This window comes from Paramisgurnus dabryanus, chromosome 3 (genome assembly GCF_030506205.2).
Source record: "Paramisgurnus dabryanus chromosome 3, PD_genome_1.1, whole genome shotgun sequence".
Taxonomy (NCBI): Eukaryota; Metazoa; Chordata; class Actinopteri; order Cypriniformes; family Cobitidae; genus Paramisgurnus; species Paramisgurnus dabryanus.
The window spans coordinates 53,251,381-53,272,287 of record NC_133339.1 but is presented as its reverse complement, the minus strand read 5'-3'; positions in this window follow the sequence as shown (position 1 = coordinate 53,272,287).

Here is a 20,907-nt window from a genome sequence, read left to right as displayed (position 1 = left end):
ATTTTTGACAGCCCTACTATATATATATATATATATATATATATATATATATATATATATATATATATATATACTTTGGGACTTTGTGGGAGTCCCTGTCAGGACCCGTCTGAAATCATGTGTTTTATTACATCTAGTCTTTGTGTTCGGGGTCCTGGCAGTACCATGTTTTATGTGGGAAATGTGTGGTTTTAGTATTGGTTTATTCTGACCACGCATTTCCCGGGTCTCGTCACTTTTTCCCTGATCCCTTACTTGTAATTATTTCCAGGTGTATGTAATTTACTTTGTCCCTATTTATTGTCCTTGTGTTTGCTGTTCAGTGCGCGTTCGTCTTGATACCTTCCCTGTCGTATTTCAGAGTCTTGCCTTGTGAGTATTGCGTATATTAGTCTAGTTTGTATCTGTAGTTTAATGTTGGTTTATATTTAGTTTTATGTTAGTTTAGTGTAGTGTGATCCTGTCTTGTTTTACCCCCTCGTGGGTCTTTGTTTTTCCCCTGTTTGTGCAATAAATTATTATTTTGTAGTCTGTCTGCATTTGGGTTCATTTCCTTGTTTAAATCCTCACAGTCCCTGCACTACACAAAGCATTTTGGCAGCTTGTCTTCAATAAAAGCCGGTGAAACATAATGTATAGGATGTTTTTATAGTACAATGACCTACAGTAAATTTGATTTCTTACATCATGTCTCTTATATTAAGAAATGTCTCAGTGTTTGTCTTACAAGTTTACTTAATTTGTTACTTTCTTACATCCAACCCAGCTAAACCTCTTGAGACAGTAACAAGATAACTTCATGATGCCGAAATACAATATTTGTAATTGGTTAGAATAAGAAGTCGTCCAGCTTGTGCTGTAGTGTTACAAAAGATGATATTAAAGCAATATCACTGGAGTCGAAGTGTGATTCGGCTCTATATCATCATGGCTGTGATTATGCCAGAGGCAACAGGCAGAGTACAGGAGGCAATCACATCTGTGATGATATGGAGCCATATCATACAACTACAAGATTGAAAATAAGTTATTCAAGTGTCCCAATGTATAGTGAGCCAGTGTCCTTACCAGTGCCAAAGCCCTTGTACAAGATATACTGCATTTTTGGACCCTTTCAAGGGCACTTCGGGAAGTGGACATAAGTAAACAGACAATTTTTTTCATTGTCCTATTCGCCAAGTGTATTTTAATTAGCTATAATCGTGACACCATTATGCAACTCCCTGAAAAGTTTACAGCTCTGATTTTCGAAGGGATTAGGACATAGGGATAATCACTTCAACCACTGATTCATGACCTAGGGAGCTGGGGAACTGATTGAGACACACAGTCTTTTAAAACAGCGTTTGTGCCGGTGAATGTGTGAGCGTCCGCTCTGGTGGCTGCTTATTCTAGTCACAGATATGCGAGTGACCGTACAGCTCAAGTGATTAAACAAGCCTCCATCACTAAAATCACCAGTGGTGGAATCATACAAATGGTGAAGTGGTTCCCATAATACTGGTGGAATGTCTCATGGCTATTAGCCAATCAGATTCGAGAACCAGAAATAACTGTTATATACAGGGATGAGATTTTTCCGGATTAATCCGGAATTCCGGATTTTCCGACCTGAAAATGTGACCTACGTGAATCATGCAGATATGTAAAAAAAAAATAAGGGGGGAGGGGGGTATCTCACAGCCGTCGCCATGGTAACCCGGGACGGAACCACAATCGCCGTCCCCGCGCAACAGGGCCACACCGGTGGCAGATGACAAAGAGATACATTTTCCTTCCTTTCCAAGTATCAACAAGGACGTATTTCTGACCGTTCGCAAATGGCGGATGGCGAAGTATGATTGTATTCACCAATCAGACTCGATCGTTTCTCTCCTCTCTTCTCCTCATTTGCGACGTTTGGCTGTCACTCGCGTGACGCGAAACAAAGCGGCAAACATATACACGTCGGTTTACTTGGTGGATTTGGAGCAGCAATTTTCACAGAAATGAGAGGAAAAACGAGCGCCATTGCAGAAAATCCTGGTGGCGACTGAGAGAGGGACGATGCAACAATATTGGTTCCGAAAAAGGCAAGGAAATAAGTTACCGCATCGAGCCTGGTTTAACCTAACTGAGCATTACATTCGTGCATGAAACCTGATCCACGAACACGGAGGGGCGGGAATCGCGGGACGGAGTGGAGTCTAGACTAAGTGATGTTTCTTCAGGCTCCGGCGTGAATATAAATGACAGCCACTTCAACCGCGTTTTCATCACTGCGTTTTCTCTTCTAAAGTTCGGTAAAAACACATAAATGGCTTAAATTCTTGTTTAAGAATCTGTTTTATAATGAGAATCTCTCTTTCAGCGCGCCTCTGTGTGTGTCTGCGCCACGTGACAGCCGATTTGAATCTGACAGAGTTCGTCACTGTACATTTAAAAATCCCACATGAACATTACAGCGTAAATGCAAGGATTAAGATTGATTTTATATATAACAGATAATCTAGATACATTTACCCTAATAAGTTTTTAAAAACATGGTAATGTTTTAATGTTTTGCCTTAGTGTTTTAATGTCAGACAATCATTGAAATGAGGGGAAAATGAAGAGAAAGGCAGCAGATATAGCATCCTTCTTCAGAAAGAGTAGCAAAAAACAGCCAAACAAATCTTAGTAAAATACATTAAAGTAGCCTTCAAAATTCACATGATTTTCTGGTCTCTAGTTTTTTCAGCAATGGGAGATATAAATTCTGGTTTCAAAGTAAATTTCAAAAGTTTTATTTGATTAAATAGTTTAAAAAACATGGAGGTTGAATTATGACTATAAATTGTATGTTAATCTCAATTCATTTTAATAAAAATTAAATTATTGTAGCAATTGTATGTTACATTATTCTGATTAACACACTATAATACTTAAAAGTATTTTAAGGTTTAATGATAGAGATTTTATGTGCAACCCCAGAGTAACTGCTGGCCTCTGCCTGGCCACCCCTATGAAAAATCCCTTGCTCTGCCACTGATTAGCAAAATACAAAAAATACATTATATTATAAATCTTTACCCGGACAAGTGACTTTTGTGCATGGACAAGTGAAACACAAATTTACTTGTCCGAAGGACAAGTTCCTCAAAAAGTTAATGTCAAGCCCTGATAAACGTATTACAACCATTTACGATTAACTAAGAATAATAGTAAACTTCATAATTGTTAATATTGTGACTCTTGATGAGTCTTGATGACGTATGCAGCTTAGAAATGTGACCTCCGGAAGGCTGCAGACTTAGGATTGAGAAACGGCCTCTGTATCATCATTTGTTTCAAAGGTTTCGTGTGTTTAAAGTTTTAAGGTTGACCAGTTTGATTAAAATTAATAGCACCTGCACTTTTTTGTACAATTACTTCTATTTATTAGTGTCAACCTTCTATTGTTCATGTTTAACAGCTAACAAAGTTACTCATCTACAGGGGTCTAAAATTAGAAAAAGAGACCTTTAAGACACTTTATTATAACTAATGGTCCTGTGTAGCACATTTAACAGATATTTGTATTAAAAAAATACTCTGGTAAAAATAGAAGTACTGATTTAACTTCTTTACTCAAGTAAAAGTATTAAAGTACAGGCTTGGAAATTTAATTAAAGTATCAAATTCAAAGTATCCATGCCTTTAGTTCTTTATAAGCCATTGCATACATTTTATTTGGATGTCGGCAAAATAGACCTTTTTTTTTTATCATGAACGTTTGCATGTTGCACATTTAGCTGTTAAAGTTGTGTAAAAATGCAAAACAAAAACAAGTTAAAACATATTTTTTATCATGGTTGTTGATATAGAGAGAGGTGGTGATGGAGCAGTGGACAAGACACTTGCTTTTGATTCCCACTGTTACACATCCACCAAATAAGTTGTTATGTGTCATACTGTACAAAAAAAGTTGCATGTTGCACATCTAGCTGTAAAATAAATTAAAATGTGTTTTTTTGTTCAAATAAGTTGTTATGGGTCCTACTTTACTATCCGTATAGATCCGCCATCAGTTTGATTGGCGTGTGTGTGTGTGTGTGTGGGGGGGGGGGTCTCAATATATTTTCCTGCTTTTTTGTCCTTAGCCAATCACATGCCTGTATATAACACTGTACATATTTATCAGGAAACGTGTTAAAGCCCCTATTTTGCCCCCTATCATTTTCATGATTTTACATTTCAAAATTTGTAATGATTTGTACATAGAAATACACTGAGCGAGGATCCAGATGCAGATCAAACAAACTTTAATAAAGGCTTAAATAAAGTACAGAGAAAACCACTTGGAAGAGTCAGGGAGCACAACATATTAGATAATGTCACAGGTCGGAGCGGACCCGTGATAGCTTAAGGGTCACGCCCCTTCCTAGTTTCCACCTCGAGGAGGTTCCCAAAGCCACCCCAATGGCCAGACACACAAGGTACAAGTAAATTCAAATGAAACTTTATTAAATTATTTTAAATAGAATGGTGAGTGAAGGGGGAAGGGGACTTAAAATAAAGGCCTCTTCTGGCCTCCAGGCAAGTTTAAAAGAACGGGGAGGGGCGGGCCTTTTGGGGGTTTCTTCCATCCGTGGCACCCTCCGTTCTCCTGGAGGCAGAATTGCAGGTCACTGGTATCAGTAAACTACGGTAAGTACTCTTCGGGCAACTGGTTCGTAGTCTTCCTCCTTTAGAGGGCTCAGGGCTGTAACACAAGATCACACGGCACCTTTAACTGCGACTTTCTCTCTTACTTGCAGGTGGCTAGTAGCAATGGATACGGTAAGTACTCTTCGGATAACTGGTTGGTGGTCTTCCTCCTTTAGAGGGCTCAGGGCTGTAACACAAGATCACACGGCACCTTTAACTGTGTCTTTCTCTCTTACTTGCAGGTGGCTAGCAGCAATGGATACGGTAAGTACTCTTCGGGTAACTGGTTCGTAGTCTTCCTCCTTTAGAGGGCTCGGAGCTGTAAAACAAGTTCACACGGCACCTTTAACTGTGACTTTCTCTCTCTTACAGGTGGGCTGGTAGCAGTGGATATGGTGAGTACTTTTACAGGTAACTGGTTCGCAGTCTTCCTCCTTTAGAGGGTTCAGGGCTGTAACACAAGATCACACGGCACCTTAAACTATGACTTTCTCTCTCTTACAGGTGGGCTGGTGGCAACGGGCACGGTAGATTTTTCTCTGACATCCAACTCGTACTATATGGGACTTTTGATAGCCTACGGTGTATGCAGTGGATGGATTTACTCACAGACCTCCCGTGGTGAGATGGTTGCTTGTGGTCTTTACCTCCAAGGCCTCAGTCACAACGAGGGGGTAGGATACTGTCACCGAACGCTGCCCTCTCCTCTCCGTACGTGTAGCTCCAGAGATCTGGACAGGGGCGCACCTTTGAAGAGGCTCCGTGACAGACAGGTTTCTACACACACTGTGCTTTCCTTCACATATACATCAGCACTCAAATCTCTACTCACGCAAAGGTCTGGGTCTTCCATATAATCCACCACCGACTCCACTTTTCTCCACAACAGGGGCTCTTGATGCCACGCCCGTCTCCACACTGAAACACTGCACAGCATATGATTTAGTAGCACTTCGCCCACCGCACGGCGTCTTCACTCACGGCCGACTCACTATAATGGCTCCTGACAACGAATACACAGCACAATACTGCACGACATCAAGTGTACACACTCAGCAAAGTCAAGACTCACCCACGACACACTTCAAGTGACAAACAGTAAGGTCAGGCCAAGATCTTCCCGGAGTCGGCTGTGGACCGGCGGGGCGTTGTAATCGAAGGCTGATGGTTAAAAGTAGCTATTGCAATGATCCTCCTTTCTTATAATGCTGCACTGCCGGCTCGCCTACCACTCTGCTCCGTGACAGGGCCGCTATCTTCGTTCGCTGGGGGCTTACACACACATGAGACAATGCACTCTCAATAAATACATCCAGCAGTAATTTCCTTATACTCACGGTAAGTTGTCACACTCTCTCCCTTGGTCTCCGTGGTATCCACACGGGCTAATTCCTTCCTTGTTGTATGTAATCCAGTCGTATTTATCCCACGATTTCACTAAGGATATGCATGTCAAATAGTCTCACAGCATCAATAACTTTCAATATACTCAGCCAACGATTTCTCCTCTTCTTCTGTTTCCAGCTCGCGTCACATTTAATCCTCCATCGGTACACCACAGCAGCACAGTATCCACTTCACCACCACATATGACAGCAACCACCGAATACAATGAACCCCGCCAGCACAACAAACCCGATGGGCAAAACGAACCACACTAACCTTTGGTTTTCCTCTCCTCTTTATACTCCTTTGCTTCCTCCAATCCCTGATCGCCGCGTTTGTTTGTCACACCTGTGTATAATCAGCTTGATTTTGGTCGCAGCTTTTTTCCCGGAAGTTCCGGTGTTTCCGCTCATGCCGCTGGGTGGAACTTAACTGCTTCTAGAGTTTTTGGTTCCGCCCCATGTATTCGTCACCGTGTGACATCAACACTGGAGATCAACAACCGCCATGCCGGTCAGGGAGAGATAAAGTCAATAGCAAACACTGGAGATCAATGCCGCCTTGCTGGACGTAGAAAACCACAGAGCAGTGTTGGGGAGAGATGAGATGACCAATCGCCAATTAAGGCCGACAGATAGCTGGGCAGCAATCACGATCCGTCACAGTGCTCGAAAATGCACTGGAATCTGAAGGAAACAGAAGTGGCTGGCTGTCTCGAGTGTGTATGCAAACTGTTGTTAAGCCTTTAGAAAATGTAATACTGACTATTCTAACACAAGTTTTGAGCAGTGCAGAAACTCGTGTTAGCGCTTCAGCTTGGCCATCTGCATTCTCTGGATCAGATTTGTCATGAAAAAATAAGGTACGGTAGTAAAGACCATATTGGCCGTTTCTCAATCTGAAGGCGGCAGCCTCTGGAGGTCACATATGCATGCTGCATACGTCATCAAGCCTGGTTTATTTAAGTTAATTAAGCATTACATTCACAAGTCATAAGCATATTACAACAATTTACAATTAACTAAGAATAATGGTCAACTTTAAAAATGGTATTATTCTGATATAAGTGTTGATGACGCATGAGCCAACAAATTTGACCTACGGAGGCTGCAGCCTTCTTATTAAGAAACGGCCATTATCTCCTGTTGAGAGCTGATCTTCCTGGTAAAGAGCATCACACTCTTGAGGTATTTGGCCAATAACAACACACTGGATAGCTGGCCGGTCGGAGAACACTGCGCTTTTCAGAACGATGAGCTTTGTAGAAATCGACTCGTTTTAGTGAGGTGGGGCATAGAGGAGCAATAATGTACAGTATGTACTGTAGAAAATTTTTTTTTTTTGAACGATAAACCACACATTGAATTACACCAAATACACAAAATAATGTGCTTTTTAGCAGTGTAATATGATCATTTTAAAAAACAAGTTGGTAAGCCTTTACAGTCTGTACTAATAGTTGGTGGAGTGATTAGGGTACAGATAGCTGTTAAAGTTCAAGTTAAGCTTTATTATCATTTTGCTACATGTGTGAACATACAGTGGAACAAAATGTTGCGTCTCTTAGAACCACAGCGCAAAGCGGAAAATCTAAGTACACATATACTATAAATAATTGACTGTACATACACATAAGACAGACTATACAAGCAGTGTTGGGGTTAACGCATTACAAGTAATGTGCATTACGTAATAATATAACTTTTTTGAAGTAATGAGTAAAGTAACACATTACTTTATAAATGCACACATTAATATTTGAGTTACTTTATTTAAAAAGTAGTGCAAGTTACTTTTCAGTTTAATTAATTTGATTTAAAAATATATATAATGTACTAATTTAAACTGAACATAGTCACGTAAAATTACGCACACTATGCGTGCACACCGAGACAAGTGATATGATTGTGCTCTTCTATAAATGTTAATAATTACAAACAAGACAAAAACATTTAACAAGACATAATCTATACCAACTAACTAATCCAGGCAGGGGAGTTGTATGAATACCCTTAATATGCATGTGTGCATCTTTACGTACACTGTGCTTCACACATCAGATAAACAGTCTAGTATGTAGGTGATTCTTTGAACATCATTTATACTCATTTAGTTTGTACATAAACATTAAACCAAATACTTACATTAAATAGATTATATAAACATTATTTTTACTAAATAAAATAAAAAATATACTATTTTAACATCTTAACCTGATCCACATGTGGAGTGTGCATTATAAAACTGAATTGTATGCGTTTTACAAGGAAAGGCCTTTCTCAATGAACCCCATGGGGTATGTGTGGGGGTGGTTTGGTAATTATCACGTTGTAGGAACCAAAAGACTGCACCATGGGATTGGTGAAGTGGACCAGCCTGCTCGGAAACAGCACTATTGTTTGTTCAAACGTCTTTTCTTTAAACACTTTTAAATGAGCTTTACCAAAATTTAATTTGTATTTTTAAACACGGTATAGCTCAACTGTGCAGGTTTTGAGGACGGCGATATTTTGCACAAAGGAACAATTCTTTTATTGGAGGAAAACTGACCAAACTTACAAACAATCTTGTGGACAAACGCTGTGCGAAGGTGGCTACAACACTACAACAAAAGATGGCACAAAGGTCACTCGAACGTCTTCGCAATGGCAAGATGGGGTATTTATGTGTATGTAGGGGTGGGCGATATGACCAAAATCTTCTATCACGATAGGATTAATTTTATATCATGATAACTATATTAGGGGTGTCCTCGACTAAGGATTTACATATTCGAATCAGAATTTTCGAATCTTTCCATAGTCGACCGATAGTCGAATCATCTATGTTTGTGTGCATGGGTTGGGAGGGGGCCAGACCAGGTACAAATTGGTAACTTTTATTTTCTTTCAAAAGCAGCACACATAAACAACTGTCTGATAAAGTGACCAAAACTGTCTTTCAAGTAATAAACGAAGACAAAACTGACGATGCATTTATATATATATATATATATATATATATATATATATATACATATATATACATATATATATATATATATATATACATATATATATATATATATATACATATATATATATACATATATATATATACATATATATATATATATATATATATATATATATATATATATATATATATATATATATATATATATATATACATACATTTTTAAGGTAAAATGTAAGGCAACATTTGTTTAATTATTCCTCATAACATTTTAAAGCCACGATCTACAGAACATCACACAAAAATACATTTTGATAACTAAACCTAAAAGAATAACAAAGGTGATCCTGCCTTGGAAACTCCGGCTACAATTAAGTGTTTTTATTTAATTTGGAGATAGCGCGTCAAAGCAGTCATGACCAAACAAACCCGACAAATGAGAAATGACAAATAATTTGTGATTGTGACTGTAAATGATAAAAACGAATCTTTATATACAATTCATTAAATTTTAATTTATAACAAGAAAACACTGAAATTAATGATTTTATAGACACTACGCGTTATTATTTAGCACAGAAATACCTGCTTGCTTGCTTTGACTTTGATCATCTCTGTATTCACTTTAGATACAGAAAGACCGGATGATATTATTTATTTCAGGAATCTCTTTGCTATCATTTGAAAGTGAACACCGACTGACCATAATATTAAATCAAAAGAAAGACATTCGTGTCAGGCAGAAATAGGTTCGGTGCAGATACTAGTTTCCGTTTCATCACCGAAATAAAAAAACGGCTTACCTGTTTTGTAGTTTAACTTTAAGATAGACAATATAACCACTCTGTTTTAAATACATTTTAAAAACTTATACTCGTCGAAAAACATCCGTTTTTTAATGTTTAGTTTGATGAACTCCTAAATATGAGACGCAGAGCACCTACCTAGCCCGTTCAGCTAAATTACATGCGCAAGCATGGCCAGCACGCAACATCGAAACAACGAAAAGCTATCCAAAATTTACATACTTAAATTAGATCGGAATTTACGTTTATAATAAATACAATTTTTTTAATAAAATAAGGTCAGAAGTAACAAAGTGCAGAACAAATATGCAAAATGCCTCAAGTGCACGGAAACAAAACACAAGCCAAATAGTTAAATCAGATAACCCAAAGTGATTTAAACCCAAAGTGATATAAAATAAAATATAGAAATTATTAAAAGTACGAAAGTCAAAGTTTAATTTGCCAGCTTTGTCTTTTAAATGTTGAAACAAAGAGGCAAGGCTTTGAACGGGTAGTTATTAACATAGAGACCTCTTATGGACGTGAAGCCCGGTCACAGGGGTTGTTGGATTTATTAACGCATTTTAAAAATATTTATTGAAAGCTGCTACTTCACATATTATTTGCAGCATTATCATAATATGCAGTATATTAATATTGGGAGAAAGCTGTTATATGTGAAATCAGATAATGTGTGCACCCATATACGGCCAAAATTGAATGATCCTCATTTCATAATACATCTGCGACGATTCGACTATGAGATTGGTAGTCGAATCAGGCTTCTCCTATCGATGCATCGAATCTTCGACTATTCGGGGTCACCCCTAAACTATATGTATCCTGGTAGAGTTTTTATGTTTTAATAATGTTTAAATCTTTAATACCATAGAAATGTTCATAATTCTCACAAAAAACATATACAAGCATAGAAAGAAGATAAAAACAAACAAAACTCAAGCTCTCTGAAGATACACAGTCAATAAGAATGATAATAAATAATTATGCATGTATGTATAGGCCTATATATATTTTTATTTAAGGTAGAAAAGTGATTTAATCAGGAGCAGTGAGAGATTTTTTTCTCAATCCTGTTTGATTAACACGAGTGACAGACAGGAGCAAAATTAGGTAACTTCCCCTTTAAGACCAAAGTCCAGATCCAATACACTGTTACACATGCGCTTTCTCTTTTAGCTGTTTACTTTCTCTTAAGACCTTACTGGTCGTGTTTATGATGATGCTTGCAAAGACGGGAATTTTGACGCATATGTGTATTTAAGGCCAATAAAGCGGGAAAAATGCTCACGAGCTTAATAAGCAGAGGTCGCACGACTTGCGCGCTCCTCACAGACAGAAAGAGCAGCGGTTGCGCGACTTGTCCGCTCCTGACACACAGAAAGAACGCACGCATACAGATCTGTTGTCTGTGTTTCAATGGCTTAAAATAACTTGTTTTAAAACTGCAGTGCTTAAATACGTGTACAAACGTTACGTTTTCGCGACCATACGCACAGGAGCGTGACGTGGGCACGTAACCTCGATAGAAACGATAGTCCAAAATCTCTACCGGTTGACAAATTTCTACCGGTTAATTTTGTCTACCGGTTTATCGCCCACCCCTATGTGTATGGTATCGACCTTTTAAGGATACGCTTAAAGGGTAAGGGTAACGTCCCTCTAGGGTAACGTAACCCTAACGTCAGTGCAACCCATACTAAAGAGGCCAAATTTAGACTCCTCTAATCTATCAAATTTTAGACCTATTTCACATCTCCCATCTCTAACGAAAATAACATTTCTGGTTTTATAAAATTTCACTCCACAGAAACGGCACTTGTTAAAGTGCTTAAGGACATTTTTGTAGCCACTGACTCTGGAGATTTTGTGGTTTTGATACTCCTTGATTTAATTGCTGCATTTGACACGGTAGACCATAATGTGCTGCTATCTTGCCTAGAACACTTAGTGGGCATTGGAGGCCCTGCAGGCCTTACATTGGTTACAATCTTACCTTACAAACAGGAGTTTTTCAGTCAACACTGGTAACTACCAATCTACATGAGTAAGTTAACATGTGAAATTCCTCAAGGCTCCACACTGGCTCCTATGTTATTTTCATTAAACATGTTTCCTTTGAGCACTATTCTTAGAAAATATAACCTGAGCTATCATTGCTAGGCAGACAACACTCAAATGTATTTTCCCCTTTACCATGGAAAGAATCTAGAAGAGCTGGCTGAGTGCCTTGAGGATGTGAAAGCATGGATGTCGCAAAAATGTTTACGTTTGAATGAGGAAAAGACTGAGATTATATTGTTTACACCTTCCAGTTCACGGGACAAAACAAATATAAATCTGTTTTTTTGACACTATATGTGAAGCCATATATTAAAAACCTGGGCGTGGTACTGGACAGTGACCTAAAGCTTGATAGACAGGTAAATCAAGTTGTAAAATCAAGCTTCTACCAGCTACGAACCCTGGTAAAAATTAAGGGTGTTTTCACACCTGCCTTGTTTAGTTCGGTTGAATCGTACCAGAGTTCGGATTGCTCATTTGGTGCGGTTCGTGTAGGCAGGTGAGAATGCAGCAATCAAACTCTGGTGCACACCAAAAGCGGACCAAACAAACGGACCGAGACCTCTTTGAAGAGGTGGTCTCGGAACACTTTCAAACGAACTCTGGAGCGGTTCGTTTGTGGTGAGAACAGGATCCAAGACTGAACAGACCTAACTGCAAAAAGTATTGCACATTTTAAACTAAACCAGCTGCCGTAGTCAGTGCCGCTGTGCATTATGGGATGAGGAAAGCTTGTTGACAGTTTCTATTAGCAGTAACATTATCAGCACAACAATGGCAGGTCGCGGACAGACTTGGTTTTGCGAGGAGGTGCGAAACCTCAAAGAAATTTGGTCTGATGAACATATTAGATCACAATTTTCAAAAACTCACAAGAACAGCACGGTTTTCTCTTTATTTAGCAAACAGCTCAGAGAGAGGGGGTTTCATAGGTCTGTGGAGCAGTGCCGGGTTAAGGTGAAAAAACTCCGCCAGCAGTACATCCAAGTGCCAGATGCAATTAATAAAACAGGCAGCTTGGGTAATGATAAACACATGTTGCCCTGGTACGATGACCTGGACAAAATACTTGGGACAAAACGTTGATCCAGTGGATGTTGTTGAGTCCCATGAAAATTCAACTTTGTCCTCTTCCAATGATGCTAACACAGGTGACCGGGCTACCGCATCTGACACAGATATTGACGGTGAGTTTACCACTTTTCGAAAGTTATGGTGTAACTAGTTATCTATGGTGGTGGTATACATTCGCAATGCCAAAATTACATCAATTTACTTCACATTAAAGTTTTCATGTTATATCGTACGTTTCTCAAACAGAAGACTGCATCCTCTGTATGTCGCATTTGTAGGCTGTATACGTCATCAAGACTTTCTTATTTCAGAATATTAACAATTATAAAGGTGACTATTATTCTTAGTTAATCGTAAATTGTTGTAATATGCTTATGACTTGCAAAAGTAATGCTCAGTTAACTTGAATAAACCAGGTTTGATGACGAAACAGCCTGCATATGCGACTTCCAGATGGATGCAGCCTTCCTTTTGAGGAACGGTTATCCTCATCGACACACACAGACACAGACAGACACACAGACAGACACACACAGACAGACACACGCACACAGACACAGTTTCCACTGTGCATTGAAATATATATTTTCATCCGCATTAAAATGACATGAGTAACACTGAGAAATTGTGTATTTCCAAACAGTGGGATATTCAAGCAACGTATCATCTCATACTAATATCTCAATCACTGCTGTTGCTGATGAAGGAGCGTCTGATGATCCAAGCACAGAGAGCAATGTCAACGAAGAAAGCATCAGAGGAGGGAAACTGCCCATTCCTGGAGCCAAAGCTCGAAAAAGAAAGAAAAAGTCTTGTAAAGCTGATGATGAAGTCCAGTCATATATGATGGACAACAAAAGGATGCTGACAGATTTGCAAAAAGCTGAAGAAAACCAAGTGGCTCTTGTGCCTCTTTTGAGAGAATACTTAAGGCACAACAGGAAGCCGAGGAGAGAAGATTCCAGGTAATGCAGATACAGCAACAGGGCACTAACCAAATGTTTCTCCAACTAATGGCTAATCCCACCAACATCAATCCCTAGTGCTTGTTCCATGTCCCAGCAGTTTCAGCCAACCCAGTCTACTGCCCTGCTGCCAGTGAATCATCCACATCAGCATCGGCAATCAGAATCTCCATCCACCCAAGATGAGCATCCTAGCACTTCATCAATTATACATAGTGCACACTACTACAACTTGTAGTTGTTGTTTTTTTAATATAGGAAAGGCTTTGCTTATAATGTTCAGTCTTTTGTTTTTCATTTTAATTGCAAGGTAATGGTCATGCTTTACATTCAGTGTTCTGAATAAGCAACAAGTACTACTGCGTTTACATTTCTGAGAAATATGCTACCTCATTTGTTTTCAACTTGTGGGATACACAAGGATAATATAGAAAAAAATTTTTTTTTAAACTACACATATTGCACGTAATATGTGGTATATTTCTTAATGTTTTCAGCCAACAGTTATGGCAAGGTTACATTCGTCTGAAGTTAAACAGGCAGTTTTAGAGTTAAATATGTTATTGTTATTTATTTATTTTTTTGATAGTGTGTGTTTACAAGTGTAACATGGCTAATCCAGTGCCTATTGTTAGCAGGCAGTTAAACCTCAATGAGACCCTAAAGGGCACCACTTATTTACTGAAATAATAACATAGTGTACCTTTGCTTACTGTGTTTGTGTATTGCCTTTCACGTGTTAAATGGAGGTTAAAATCAATCACAAGCAAAATGTTTTATTGTAATTTCTTATTTTCTATACGACACAGCACTTTATCAAAATGATCCTTACTACATGGAGAAAAGAATGTTTGTTAAAAAGTGTCAACTGTACATTTGTTACAAATTAAACAGAAAATAAAACTATTTAAATCAAAAATGCTTTCTTTTAATCCATTTTAAATCAGACAATATAAGGTGGTTCCAATACTAGCACTTTTCTTAAAAAAAAGACATATCATTAAAGGCGCTCTAAGCGAATTGACACGTTTTAGACCATAAAACATTTTTTGTTACATACCGGCAACATCTCCTCACTATCTGCTTGCTGCCTGTCCGCTGATCAAACTGTAAAAAAACGCGTTCTCTGTAGACAGCCCAGGCTTCACAAACGGCAATATCAACATAGTGGCCAAACCTAGCACCACAAAACAAAACAAAGTATTCCAGCCAATAAACGACAAAAAGGATTTGGGGGTGGGGGTTGGGCGCGTTCATGAAAGCACGGAAGGGAGGGGGAGGAGTTAGCTACGCTCCGTCTGTTTGAAAACAATTCAAACATCAACAAAAACGAACGTCTCGCAGATTCGCTTAGAACGCCTTTAAGGGGGATTAAACATTTCTACTATTCTTTAACATTATTAATACTAAAAACAAAATTATTTACAGGCTTGGTCATTCACATTTTTCGCAAAAGAGCTACACAGTGCATCTCTAATGTCGTGTTGCTGCTGTGCAGGCCCCTGTTCATCAGGTACAGGTCCCTCTTCCTCTGCAACTGTTTCTCCCTCCAGAAATTCCTCCTTCTGTACCTCACAGAAATTATGCAGCACGCAGCAAGCGGACACAATGCGGCTTATAAACGTTATGTGTGCATCATTTTCTTTAAGAAGGCAACGCCAGCATCCTTTCAGGCACCCAAAGGCACGCTCAACTGTCATACGGGCTTGGCTTAATCTGTAGTTAAAGTTAAGCTGCTCTTGTGTTACTGCTCCTCCTTCTGGGTAAGCTTTCATGAGCCAAGTTAGTAGAGGGTAAGCCGAATCACCCACAAGGAAAAGAGGAACATCAACCCCCTCAAACGTTTCAGTCCAATGAGTTAAAAGAGTGCCTGCACTGCCATGCTCATATAGTAAAGATAGGGAGAAAACACGGGCATCGTGTATCTTGCCTGGTCGCCCAACATTAATGTCCCAAAATCTCATTCTATAATCCACCACACCTTGCAGAACGATGGAATAGTCTCCCTTCCGGTTGTAATAGCAAGAGGAGTTGTCAGGTGGAGCTTTCATCTTGATATGGGTTCCATCTATTGCACCTGCCACCTGAGAGAATCTCCATTTGTCTCGAAAACCCTGTATTATCTGCCTGAACTCAGCTGCGGAGGGATGCTTGGTGTACAGAGGCTTCATTACAACATTTATGGCAGTCACAACCTTTTGGGTGATAGTGCAACAAGTTGATAACCCAACACCAAACAGTTGTGAGATAGACCTATAGTCCAGGTTTGTGGCTAACCTCCAAATACAAATCGCAACACGAGTCTCTACTGGCACAGCCTCTCTGTATTTCGTGTTCTGTCGGGTCAGCCAGGGCCGGAGAGTGTCACACAGTGGTTTGAAACTGCCTCTTCGCATTCTGAAGTTTTTCAGCCATTCATCATTTGTTCAGGTTGCGTTGATGTGGGGCCACCAACTATCATTACGTGCACGTGTCCAAATGCTCCTGGGTTTAAAAAAGATGAAATTGGTGACATTAGAAAAACATCTGTCATTATGATAATTTTCAAGAAAAGATATCTTAATTTTCATTAATATTATCATATGTAAACTATTATATTGTTAGATGAATTAGGTCAATGTCATTTTGCTATGAATATTTTACACTTTTAATAAAGTTTGTCACTCTCAATAAAAGTATTAAATGCATTGGCATAGTGGACAGATAACAACGGTTTATTGACAAGAAAGCAGTAGCATAATATAGGGGTTAATAACACAGTGAGAATGCTATTAATGAGACCTTGGAGGCTTTACAGAAGGTTACAGAAAACAATTTAAAGAAAGAGAACACATAATATTACCTCTTGGGTCGTTGGCAATATTTTCGGAAGATGAGCATGTCACAGTTTCGCAAAAGTAATGCTCGCCGCCTCCTGAAGTGTCTTGCGATGCGTCTTCGCCGTTTGCAGTGCATTAAAATGATATTTTCAAGCTGCATCCGCGCTTCATTCTGAAAATGAAGACTTTGCATAGAGTGCTGTATACAAGCGATGTAGTAGATTACAACCACGAACAATTACAGCGCGCAGTCGTCTCTACATGGTGTCTGCTGTATTTTCCATAGGTATTTTCCTCCTTTTTGTTTTAGTTTTGTTGGAATTTCCTGCACGTTTATTCTGACTAATCGAGAAGCAGTTTAGGAAATACGTGCAAATACATGTGGCCAGTGAGTGATGTGGATGTTATCACATGACTGCATTTTGGTTCGTTTCAACTGGTGCGGAACATACTGTAATGATCAGTGTGGTGTGAAAAGGAACCAAAACTGCTAAAAAAGCTACAATGTATCATTTTTTGCTTTTGGCATTTGACCAAATGAACCGAACTATATATGTGAAAACACCCTAAGTCTATACTCTCTGTCTCTAACATTGAAAAAGTTATACATGCTTTTATCTCCACAAGGCTGGATTACTCTAATTTGCTTTATATGGGGATCAGTGAATCATCCATTAACCGCCTTTAAATAGTCCAGAATGCTGCAGCAAGAGTTCTGACTGGCTGCCAATGCACCATAGAATTACTTTTAAAGTTCTATTATTAGTTTTTAAGGCATTACATGGGATGGCTCCATCATACCTCACAGACTTACTGATTGTTCACCAACCATCAAGAGCGCTTAGGTCTGCAAACCTAGGCCTGCTGGTGGTTACGAGAACAAGACTAGAGGGGACAGGGCCTTTTCTGGTGCCCCACCTAGACTCTGGAATAGCCTCCCTCCTGAAATTAGAGCTGCACCAACTCGTGCAGTTAAAGACATTTTTATTTGATCTGTCGTATGCAAAATTAAATGTTGAACTATTGTTGTCGCTGTATCATATTGCATTATGTTTGTTTTGTTCTCTCTGTAAAGCACTCTGGTCATCAAAAGTTGTGTTAAATTGTGCTTTATAAATAAAATGATTGATTGATTGATTGATTGATTGATTGATTGATTGATTGATTCAAGAGCGCTATAAGCATGAGATGGTCAACCTATTGTGCACACTAAAATTCAATGATGCCAATGTGGGCTTGCCACCAAATTATTGTGAAACTGATGCCGAATGTGTAATCAACCTCAAGGAAAAAACAGATGGCGTGAAAAGTATGGATGAATTTTGGGATAAGATGGTTCAAATGGCTATTAACACCAGCGAAGCGATCAATGTGACCATCAGAAAAGCCCTAGAGGACTTTTATGATAGGGATGAAGAGTTTACATTGCTAACATCATCATCATCATGTCTGTATTTGTAATTGATGTATGCGTTGCTAAGATTGTAAAGAAAGACAGGATCCAAATTAATGTGTGTGAAATTGTTGAAATCGCTGTTAACTATGTTTAACAAAGGTCTTGGTGCATGCATACACTTTCTATGGTATCTAGACAACATCATAAGTTTTGGTGATAATTTAAAACAATGTGTGTGCCTGTGGTACCTCTTACGCATATATGTTTTTACATTATATGTTTTTAGTTTTCCAAAAGTTTTAATCTATTTTATTTTTACTAATCACACCGATTGTGACAACAAACCATGTTCATCAATAATTGTATACTTTAACAATAACTATAGTTTAGGGGTTTCAAGGTTTTCTCAGTGATTATGCATTGTGTTTTCTTGTATGGTTGCTGTTCTGATTTTTTTTAAAAATTCACATATACATGATTTCTTAGTCCTAGTGTCAGTTACCATTAGAGGACATTTAGACATCTTGTTCAGACAAAATGTGACACTGTTCATGTTTTTAATCTTTTCACATCTTTTTCGCGATTACGCACAGAGAAAGGTGAACATTAATAAAAATTACATTTGCCTTTATCTTTATCTGGTCTTTTGGTGGTGTGAAAATAAAGGTCACCTGCATTAGTATGAAAATCTAAATCCCACAGGCATGAACTGATTCTAATTTGGTAATTTTGTTACTTGGTGATTGTCACATATTCTAAAGTCTCATTTACTTTGATCCAACACGCGTCTGTTGGATCAGTGTGAATTGGCCTTACAACGACCAGTGGCAGAATTATACAAATGGTGAAGCGGTTCCTATAACGATAATGGTTGAATATCTCATGGCCAATCAGATTGGAGTTAGGGTTAGGTTCACGATTTTACAACTTTACATTTGTTTTCATGATTTTTTGATAAGGCTGTCAGGTATGGGTTATAGATACAGTTTCTAATGGCGCTTTTCCATTGCTTAGTACCCCACAGTTTGGGTCTGCCACCACATTGACCACCACAAATAGATGTTTGCACATTGCGTTTATCAGTACCTCTGTATCACATAACAGTTTTTGTCCAAAGACCCATGGCATTAAGGGAGTTTGCACAGACGACAACATGCTTGCTTGAGACAGCGCAAGCATGAAGGTAAAGCTAATCTTGCTGCATCATAGCGGTGACGCTGGTAGTGACGATTCTCTCGGACCAATCAGTGATTTACAGTGTTCTCACGTCATGTTTTAACATCAGCTCAGCTTGCTTGGAAACCCCCCCCCCTTACAAAAATAAACCATGGTTTTACTACAGTTAAAACAAAAAAAAAACATGGTTTGTGTAGTAAAACCATGATTTTGCTGAAAGTAATCAATAAACCAAAAAACCATGGTTACTACACTTTTACCACAATAAAACCATGGTTAATTCTCATAAGGAAAAGATGGTACTAAAATAGTATTGGGTACTATGTACTGTAACCAGTTGAAAAGCCCCCCAAAAGTAAACCAAACCAAACCGTGCAATGGAAAAGCACCATTAGTAAAATCTTCAAGATTCCTAAACATGGTTTCAGGAAAGCTTAAGACAACAGTAGAAGTTATCATGTCAAGCAAATAGCAGTAATTTCTTGCATTCTTTCTGTTTCCCAGGAACTTTTTGTTGATGGGTTGCATTTTCAGTGTTCTGGTTTACCACTGGTTGGGGAAAATTGGAGGCAAGCAAGCAATAAACAAAATACATGAACCAAAGAAAACATGAAATCTAAAGATTTAAAAATCAACCGGTTGAACAGTTCATTTGTCAATGTGTTTTGTATAGGGTGCATGTGAATGATGATTTAAAACTTACTAAACATATAAAGAAATATTTTATATGAACCAGCCTTGTTTAGGACACAAGTGTTTCTGTGTTTACCTGCAGTGCTGGGAGACGTTTGTCGGTCAAGAAATGTATAATTTATTTTTGATGGATCTTATATTTGCCGTGCTCTACGTCATCTTTGGCGAGTTTATATGGGGGTAAGTTCACCTGATGTGGTGTTGTTGTTGTTTACTCCCTTTATAGAAAAGTTTAATAATAAACTTCCAAGCATCCAAGAAGTACTTGAGCTTTTCACAGATGAACACTCTCTTTATCACTCTTCTGTTTGTCCCTTCATTCACCGGTGACAATTTTTTACATTCACGCTCCAAATAAGATCAATATCATATATTTGGTCCAAAAGAACGAAATGATCGATCACAGGTAGAGAATCTGATTAGGATTTGTTCAATGGGTCTGTTTCAGGAACAGACCTTCATCAGGTTGTGGACCCTTCAGAAACCTGCCTCAGATATTCCTGTTAAGCAAACAGTGGATCAGCGGTCAAGCGAGTTCGATCCCCAGTCTGGTCTGGATGAGCTGGCTTTATATTTATGTGCTGGACAACAATTTATTGCTCTTCATCGCCGTAGGCCTTATCGTGTGAGGATTTATTGTCTTCTAAGCATTGTACACTGTTGATTCATTCTTTTCTGATGCTAATCTCTGTCTCTTTGCAGCATCATCATATATATTCAAACATAAGCTTTGGCTGGCCAAAAGGAATTAATGTCAATGTTACAAAAACACATGGAGTATGTAAGTATTATGATCTGATTCTGTGAGTTATACCACAACAGATAACTGAGAATGAACAAAAAGCATTTCAGAGCAGTGGCTAAATATATCTGTTTATGTTCTGCCAGATTTTATACACGAATAATGCTTATCCAATTAGCAAACA